Below are 9,927 nucleotides of genomic sequence, written 5' to 3' on the forward strand. Positions count from 1 at the left end.
TACAAGGAACCACACTGTGACCTGAGAGAGTAAAAGCCTGTAAGCACCTACCATCCCCATGGAACCATCTGAGTCCCAGTATGGATGCCTGCATGCTGGAAGGCTGTGAAGCCCTCAATAGCCTTTCCAACAAGGAGCAGCCTCTCAAGGGTCCCTGATAAAAACAAAAGTGTGTTTTGTGTAACTCCATTTTTGTTACTCTGAAAATAACAGAAATCAACAATGTTTCATTGTTATTTTGTTTTGTTTTTGATACTAGGTCTTACTGTGTAGCTACTGCTGGCCTGGAATTCTCCTGTAGACCAGACTGGCCTTGAACTCAGGAGATCTCCCTGCATCTGCCTCCTGAATGCTAGGGTTAAAGAGATGCACTACCATGCTCATTATTTTTCAAGTATCTGTGTCTTATGCATGTGTGTATATGCATGTTTTGCATATGTGTTGGTACACTGTGTTCATGAGAGAGAGAGAGAGAGAGAGAGAGAGAGAGTGTGTGTGTGTGTGTGTGTGTGTAGGGCTAAGGTTGAGAATCATCCTTGATTACTCTTCTACCTCATTCATTGGGGTAGGGTCTCTCAGTCAAACCCAGAGCTCAGTGATGTGGTTAGTACTGCTAAAAAGCTTGCTCTGGGATCCCCTGTCTCTGCCTTTAGGGCCTGGATTACTGACAGGATTTCACACCCACATTTACATGAATTTCTAGGGATTTGAACCAGTCTTCATGCTTGCTGGGCAAGTGCTTTAGCCATCAAGCCATCCCCCCAGACCATTTTGAAACAGGATGTGAATATAGTACAGGGTGGCTTTTTGTTTGGTTAGTTGGTTTTTTTTTTTTTGTTTGTTTTGTTTTGTTTTGTTTTTGTTTTTGTTTTGTTTGAGAGAGTTTCTCTGTGTAACAGCTATGGCTATCCTGGAACTTGGTCTATAGACCTTTAGCCTTGAACTAACAGAGATCCACCTGCCTATGCCTCCTGAGTGCTGGAATTATAGGTGTGTGCTACCACCTTTTTTTTTCAGGGTGACTTTGAACTCATGATTCCATCACCCTGGCTCAACTGCCTTTCTCTACACTAGTAATGAAAAAATTCTGAGAGGGAAATTATGTAAATAATTTCATTGATGCTAGCATCAACAAGCTGGCATTCACTCACACAGACATATACTCATATATACTAGTTTCGTTTTTAAGGGTGGGTGATGGGGGATGTCCTTTTGTATGCTGTGAATATATGTTGCTTTCATTAGTTGATGAATAAAGCTGTATTGGCCAATGGATAGGCAAGATTTAGCCAGGCAAGAAATCTAAACAGGGATAGAGAAAGGGAGTAGATGGAGTTGAAGAGACACCATATAGCTGCCAAGGAAGCAAAAGCTTCAGACATCACTGATAAGCTGGTAAGCCAAGACAGCGTGGGGAGATACACAGATGAATAGAAATGGGTTAATAACTAAGAGCGAGCTAGCCAATAAGAAGCCTGAGCAATAGGCCAAACAGTGTATAATTAGTATAAGCCTCTGTATGTTTATTTGAGACTAAACAACTTCAAGACCAGGAGGGACAGAAACTTCCATCTATAGGTAGGGGTATGGGACTAGAGAGATGGTTCAGTGGTTAAGAACACTGGTCTTGCTTTTCGCCAAAATGGCACCAAAAGCAAAGAAGGAAGCTCCTGCTCCTCCCAAAGCCAGGAAGGCCTTGAAAGCCAGGAAGGCAGTGCTGAAAGGCGTCCACAGCCAAGACCCAGCTGCTCCGGAGGCAGCCCAAATACCCTTGAAAGAGTGTGCTCCAGAGAAACAAGCTTGATCACTATGCCATCATCAAATTCCCCCTGACCACTGAGTCAGCCATGAAGAAGACGAAAGACAACAACACACTTGTGTTCATTGTGGACGTCAAGGCCAACAAGCACCAGATCAAACAGGCTGTGAAGAAACTCTATGACATTGATGCACTGATGTGGCCAAAGTCAACACCCTCATAAGACCTGATGGAGAGAAGAAGGCATATGTTCAGTTGGCTCCCAATTATGATGCTCTGGATGTTGCCAACAAAATTGGGATCATCTAAACTGTGTCCAGCTGGCTAATTCCAAATTACACTTTTTCACCATTAAAAAAAAAAAAAAAAAAAAAAAAAAAAAAGGAACACTGGTTTTCCCAGAGGACTCAGGTTCAATTCCCAGCACCCACATGGTGGCTCTCAACCACGTGTAATTCCAGTTCCAGGGTATCTGACCTCCTTTTCTGGTCTCTAAAGGCCCCAGACACACACATGGTGTACATACATGCAGGCAAAACACTCATACACATAAAAATAAAATGAAAATAGAGACAAAAATAATCCGACTACAAAACTGCAGCCACCAAGAGAGTGACCAGGCTTAAAGACAGACAGAACAATGCAAGAAACTGAGAGCTTAGCAGCCGCCAGTCCACACGCATGTGGTCACATGATTTTTAGCAAGGTTGGCAAGATCATACAGGAGGAAAGAACAGTCTTTCAACCAGTGGTGCTGTGAGATAATTTATTTTTAACCCTGGTTACAAACATTAACTCAAAGTGGATCAAAGACCTCAATTTAAGACCTTAAAACTATTAAACCCTCAGGAGGACGCAAAGGGCAACAGCCTCATGACACTGGACTTGGCAATGCTCTCCTGGCTATGACATCAAAGGTAACAAAAGAAAAGAGACAAATTGAACCCGAAAACATTTTTGAAATCGTGCATTAGCAAAACAGTATGGGAGGTGTAGAAAGATTATTTTGTGATTTAGAGCACTTGTTGCTCTTGCAGGGGACCCAGGTTCAGTTCCCAGCACACACGTTGCAGTCACAGCCAGCTGTAACTCCAGCTAGGCTCTGAGAGCATCTACACACACACACACACACACACACACACACACACACACACACACACACACACACAAATATTTTTGGAAATTCAATATCAATAGTAAAAATGCAGACCTCTAGAATGCATAAAAATTGCTACAAATTAGCCAGGCAGTGGTGGCACATGTCTTTAATCCCAGCACACAGGAGGCAGAGGCAGAGGCAGGTGGATCTCTGAGTTCCAGGTCAGTGAATTCCAGGACAGACAGGCTCCAAAGCCACAGAGAAACCCTGCCGAGAGAGAGAGAGAGAGAGAGAGAGAGAGAGAGAGAGAGAGAGAGAGAGAGAGAGAGAGAGAAAAGAAAAGCTATAACTTACATATGCATTGCTTGGGATGTAGCTAGGTGGTAGAGTACTTGCCTTGCATGCACCAGTCCCTGAGTTTGATCCCTAGCATTGCAAAAACAGTAAGGACATCTCAGCAGTTTAGAGAGAGCTTGAACAGCAAACATTACCCAACCTTGGAAAGGCAGGACATGAGGACCTGGATAAACTTGAACATGAATAAGCTTGAAAACATGTTAAGTGAAAGAAGCCAGGAACAGAGAACAAACAATGCTATAGGTCCTTTTAGATGAGCTACTAAGAGGAGATAAAACCACAGGAGTGGGATATGAAATGATGTCTTCAGGCCTAATAGGGGGCAGAGACGGGAGTTACTGTGTAATACACTGTTTCAGGATTTTTAATTTTTATGTTTTATTTTGTTTGTGGTGTGTGTACTCATTCATGCATGTGTGGAGGTCAGAGGACAGCTTTTGGGAGTCAGTTCTCTCTTCCAGGTGGGTCCTGGGGATGAAACTCAGGCCATGAAGCTCAGTGGCAAGTGCCTTTCACCTGCTGAGTCACCTCTCTACCCACGAACTAACTTCCTTCCTTCCTTTATGGCTCTCTCTCTCTCTCTCTCTCTCTCTCTCTCTCTCTCTCTCTCTCTCTCTCTCTGTGTGTGTGTGTGTGTGTGTGTGTGTTTTCCAGACCGTGTTTCTCTGTATAATAGTTCTGGCTGTCCTGTAACTTGCTCTGTAACCAGGCTGACCTTGAATTCACGGAGCTCTGCCTGCCTCTGCCTCCCAAGTGCAGGGATTAAAAGCATGCATCCCACCCCCTCCAGTTTCTTTCTGGCTTTGTTAGAGTTCAAACAAGGGCATGTTGGTCAAGAGTTCAGGCTCAGGATTGGAACTTTCTGCGTTTGAAGTCAGCTCCATCAATGACTCCCCAGGCATGATGAGTCTCCGTGCCTCAGTCTTCATCTGTGAAAGGAGACCTCCCCCATGGGATTGCCATGACAAGTGGGATGGCTCCCATGCTGGAGTCCCCGGCTTAACCTCTGGGCATCATCCAGAGGGCATCAAAGTGCATGGTTTAGTGGTGCTGAACAGCAGGAAGAGAAGGGGACATGCTCACCACAAAATGGATGTTTCTGCTAAGCAACCATAGACTATTGTAATAAGGAAACTTATTCCTGCCCTCTGAGAGCTGTAGGGATCCTGACTCTTGGCTTAACAGTTACCCCTTGATGCCCTCAGGCTCAGTTCCTGCTTACTCATCTGTTCAGGTACAGGTCCTAGGCTGGGGGCAGGTAAAGCCTCACTGGGCCTTTATTCCCTCTGTGAAATGGGGAAGATGAGGGTAGCTTTGGAAGACTGTAGCTAACACTACAGCAGATATTAATTATCCCAGGGTGCAGTGCTCAGGCTGAAGCCAAAATTCAGAAGTTATTGCCACTGTTTCCAAGAAATACAGTGGGAGAACATCAAGACCTTTAAATAAAACAGGGTGGCCGACACCTTGCCACCTTGGGGCTCTGACATTGAGGTGGTGATTTGGGTCTCTCTTGCCAAATCAAACCTCAGAGCCTATGGTTCACCTTTCTCTCCCATTACCTACAGCAACAACACGGTGAGGACTCCAGTTTTTACATTTTAATTTATTTATTATGCATATGACTGTTTTGCCTGCAGGTAATACTGTGCACCATGTGTATGCTGTCCCTGTGGAAGCCTAAAGAGGGTGTTTGATCCCCTGGAAATGGAGCTGCAGCCAGCTGTGATCTCCCATGTAGGTGCTGGGAACTGAACTTGGTTCCCTCTGGAAGAGTACTCACTGTTCCCAATTGCTGAGACATCTCTCCAACACTCCGTGCTTTTTTTTTTTTTTTTTATTCACTTCTCACAAACACCTTCAAAATAGACACGAGAATGATTCACATTTTAGAACCCTGAAATGGAAGCCTAGAGAGGTTAAGCAACTTTGCCCAAGCTCGCACAGTGGCATAGGCAGTCTAAAGCTGGTGATCCTTGCTAACTGAATGAAGAGAGGAAGAAGAGAATGGGCACAGAGTTTGGGGTCTCTGGAAGAGGGGTAGAGTCAGAGCACAAAGTCTGGGACAAGACCAACTCCATCCAGCCCCCCCATGGCTCCTCAAGTGGGGGCTGAAATTGGGGAGGTAGCAGGACCCTAAGGTTAAGCAGAATATTAAAGTTTAGGGCACCCAGATCCCAGGCTGTCAGGAAGTTGGGATTGATAGGAAACCCCAACAATGTAAGTTCCCTGCTGTCCCTGGGGAGGGTCAGGTGAGTAGAAACAGCACATCCTATAGCACTGAGGGCTGGGATGGACTGGTCTAGGGCTGGGGCTCAGTAGAGTGCTTGTCTGACATGAGCAAAGCCTGGGGTTGGATCCTCAACACCCTGCCAGACAGGTGCAGCAGCACACATCTGGAACAGGAGAGTGGTCATCAGCCCAAGATCATCTTTGGCTGTATATGAAGTTTCAGGCACCAATATCAGGCTGTTAGTAGCTATCATCTGATGAGTTCTTCCTGTTGCCAGGTAATTCACAAAGTCCTTTATATGAATTACATATTGCAGAGAGTATATTCTACATTATAGACTATAGAAGTTCTTTGAACACTGTCAGACCCTCAAGGCTAGTAGGACTGCCAAGTGAGAAAACTGAAGCTCAAGAATGCCACAGCTGGCTGCAGGTTCCAGAGCTGAAGGGCATAGAGGTTGCCAGCAATATCCTGATTCATACCCAGGGTTGCCCTGTCCCATCTATCTCTCCATGTTCCCATCTTCTCAGTGTTTCACCACTACATGTCACCACCAGGCTGCCAACATTTAAAAACAGTTGCAGTCTGAGGACTATGACTAAGAATTTAGCAAATATGCAGAGCTCAGCGAAGGTTGAAGGGCCCTGTGTGTACAAGAGTCTAAGGACAGGGCAGTGACCCTAGGGTGCTTCTCTGTGGTGAGCACAGCCCTGATCACTGGGTGAAAGGTCCTGCCAAGTTATGTAAGCTCCACGCCTGCAGCCCACACCTGGCCGTGGGGTGGGGTGGGGGATTTAGAAAGACCCAGAAGACTCAGTCTAAGATTGAGCAGGTGTCTGTGGATGGAGGAGGCCCAGCATTTGGGCATTTGGCTCTGCTGATCAGAGATTTCAGCCAGCCTACTCCGGACTCTACTTGCTGGGCATCTCTGTGCGATGCCCTTTTCCATGGTGCCTTATGTAACTGTGCAGAGAAGGTGTCCTTATCTTCCTTTTACAGGTGAGGACACTGAAGGTGGAACACTTAATGATTTCCTTGAAGCCATAGGGCCAAGGAGTGGCAGGGCTGTTTCTGAACCCAGGTCACACCTTGGACAGAAAGAAGGCAGGTCCAGGCAACTGTCTACTCGTGAGGCGTTTGAGACCCGGCAGCGCATAGAGAAGGTAAAGGTGAAGGGGATAAATTTCTGAGTCCTGTGGGAGGGCAAAGGCCACATGGATCTGGTTTGGGCTTTCTATCCTCTGAAATCTTACACAGCCCGTCATTACATAGATAAAAATACAGCATCGTTAATGTGGCCTCCTGAGATTGGGCCTATATTCCTTGCTAGCCTTGCCCATCCCTCTGGGAGATTCTGGACTCTTTTTTTTTTTTTTTTTCCTTAATGTGAGCCAGCTGTCTCCTCCTCTCCACCAATGCTGCCTTCCCTACCTGACTTCCACGACTTCCTCAGAGAAGCCTGCCTTGCCGTACCCAGACTCCATCAAGCCTCTCCTGTTCCCAGGATCCTGGCACTGCTGCCCAATTACTGTCACCAGACACTCCATCAGTCACCAAATGAGCCACATCTGCCTGTACCTCTCTGCAGCCTAGCCCAAAGCACAGGGTGAGATACACCTAGGGACAAATGACTGAGGTGCACGGACAAAAGGCTCAGCAAACATTTAAGGCAGGGGGGGAGTAAGGGGTGGGGCTGCTCCGCTAATATGTAGGTTGTACAATGAGCAGCATACTGAGTGAGGCCCGCCCTCCCTGGCCAGGAGCATGGGCCGCCAGCATCACTTTGCCCTGTGGTTGTTTGTAGGCCTCAGCAATGGCCTTCCACAGCTGAAGCCAGAGTGTGGAAGGTGAAGCAGGCCCCAAGGGCTAAAGGGAGAGCTGGGCAGCCCACCGTGGGTGTCTGTGTAACACATCTCAGGTTCATCCTAGGAATCTGCCCTCATTTTTGCCAAGTAGGGCCAAGGCTTTTATTTATTTATTATGCTTTTCAAGACAGGGTTTCTCTGTGTAACAGCCCTGGCTGTGCTGGAACTCACTTTTTAGATCAGGTTGGCCTTGAGCTCACTGCCTCTGCCTCCCAAGGGTTGGGATTAAAGACATGCACCACCACTGCCCCATCAGGCCAAAGCTTTTATTTATACTCATAAGTCAAAACTGCTAGCCAGATGGTGGTGGTGGCAGTGGTGGCACACACCTTTAATCCCAGCACTCGGGAGGCATAGACAGGTGATCTCTGTGAGTTTAAGACAGCCTGGTCTACATAATGAGTTCCAGATCCATCAGGAATACACAATGAGACCCCACTAAGAACAAAAAACAAACAGGCTGGAGAGATGGCTAAATAGTTAAGAGCACTGATTGCTCTTCCAGAGGCCCCAGGTTCAATTCCCAGCACCCACATGGCAGCTCACAACCATCTGTAAGTCCACTTCCAGGGGACCCAACACCCTCACACACATACACACAAGTAAAACACCAATACACATAAAATACAAATACATACCATTAAAAAACCAAACAAACAACCAACAACAAAACCAGAGCTGAAGGGATGGCTCAGCAGGGAAAGGCACTTGCAGCCAAGCAACCTGAGTTCAGTTTCACATCCACATGGGAAGAGAAAGCCGACTACTGAAAGTTGTCCTCTGACCTCCACATGCACTCTGTGCACTCACACATACACACATATAAGTAATAATTAATATGCAATAAACAAACAAGAAAAAAGGTGGGAGTGAAAACCCAGCTTCCTTGGTTGGCGTGGTGGCACATGCCTTTAATCCCAGCATTTATGAGGCAGAGGCATGTAGATCTCTGTGAGTTCAAGGCCAGTCTGGTCTACAGAGCTAGTTGCAGAACAGCCAGGGCTACATAGTGAGACCCTGTCTCAAAAAACCAAACCAAAAAACAAACGAACAAAAAACTCCCAGGCTCTTACTCTCAATCCAGTGTATTCTCTGCTGAAGTCAACTGACTCCTGTGTATCAGTTTAGGCTTAGTTAGAGAGGTCCCTATGAGGGAAAAAGAAAAAAACAAAAAAAAGAAAAAAACAAAAAACACTAAACCAAATCTATAAACAGAACAACACTTCAATACATATACCACAGCAGTTGGTGTATACATACTACATAATAAACTACTACAACTAAATAAGAAAATATTACCTCAGTTCAGAAAAAGATAATGGAACAATTCATAAAAGAAATACAAATAGCTTAAAAGAAGGAAAATATGTTGAATAAAGATAGGCAAGCAGAATAATACAGCTTTCCTTGCTTATTTATTCCAACAGATCAGAAAAGATGGAAGAGATATGGGGATGTGCATAGTCTTATACATTGGTGGGACATGTCAATAGCATTGTGTCCATCCTTTCTAGGAGGCAGCTTGGGGGCATCACTCAACAGCAAATTTGCAAACCCTCTTTGACTCAGTAAGCCTTGGGCCCAACTCAGGAAGGCTGACTCCAGATCTCGTGCTATGAACCATGACTTCCCTGTGAGTGATGGTCAGGCTTGTGTTGAAAAGGGCAGAGCTGGCGGATAATCCAGAGGACTATGGACTTGCCTGTGGGAGGCTTAAGCAGGATGAATTGCTGTGGGCGAGTTCTTTAGAGTCTTTATCTTCTTGTGTAGCTGGCTCAGATGGCAACAAGGAACTCAGGACAAATCAATATGTCCTTGGTCAGCTGATTTGGTGGCTCAGCTGCCATTCCAGTTCTGCAAATAATCGGAACCCAGTCACCGGTGAATCAGCACTGACTGCCCTTGGCAAGCTGGGCCAGGAAGGCTGATTGCTTGGTGTGGCATGGTTGTATGAAGAAGGCTCTGTGCTGGGGGTCAATTGACAAAGAGCCTGAGCCAGCTTGGTAGCTGCCCTCAAAGGGATTTGGGCAAGTGACATTTACCATGCCTACCTTAGTTCCTCCTGTGTCTGTTTCTCTCTTTTTATCATTCCCTTCCCACTTCTTACCTCTATTTCTTTTTCTCAATTAATATGGCCAGGTATTGTTCTAAGCCCTGGGCAGGGGAGAGTAAAGGGGACCCTAGGCTCTCATTTCCTATGCATGTGGGTGTTTGGTAATACAAGGACACAGAGTCAGGGGCAGGCATTGTATGAGAAGGGGAGGGTGATGTGTGGATGTATGAGCTAGCACCAGACATTGAGTGATGTTATCAGATGGGCAGTAGGGGTCTGAGGGAGGCAGGCAGAGGGTCAGAGCAGTTGCTTCTAAAAGGCTCTAAACACCAGGCTAAGGATTTGACTTTTTACCCAGAGAGAAACAAAAATGTAGAGGGACTTTTGTTTATAGCATTCTTATATAGTGTTAAATGCCAAAAACTAATTCAGGTTTGGTGTAAAGTGCTGACTTAGCACATGGAGTCATGGGTTCCATCCCCAGCACCAAATAAATGTGACATGGTGGAACTTGCCTGAGAGATAGAGACAGGAAGATCAGAAGTTCAAGGTCGTCTTTGG

General features: G+C 45.9%; 1 pseudogene; it reads left to right on the forward strand.

Annotated features, from left to right (window-relative positions):
• Window positions 1-1,642: 1,642 nt before the first annotated feature.
• Window positions 1,643-2,068, forward strand: LOC127222141 (60S ribosomal protein L23a-like; annotated as a pseudogene).
• Window positions 2,069-9,927: the final 7,859 nt, after the last annotated feature.

This window comes from Phodopus roborovskii, unplaced genomic scaffold (genome assembly GCF_943737965.1).
Source record: "Phodopus roborovskii unplaced genomic scaffold, PHOROB, whole genome shotgun sequence".
In the NCBI taxonomy this organism is placed as follows: domain Eukaryota; kingdom Metazoa; phylum Chordata; class Mammalia; order Rodentia; family Cricetidae; genus Phodopus; species Phodopus roborovskii.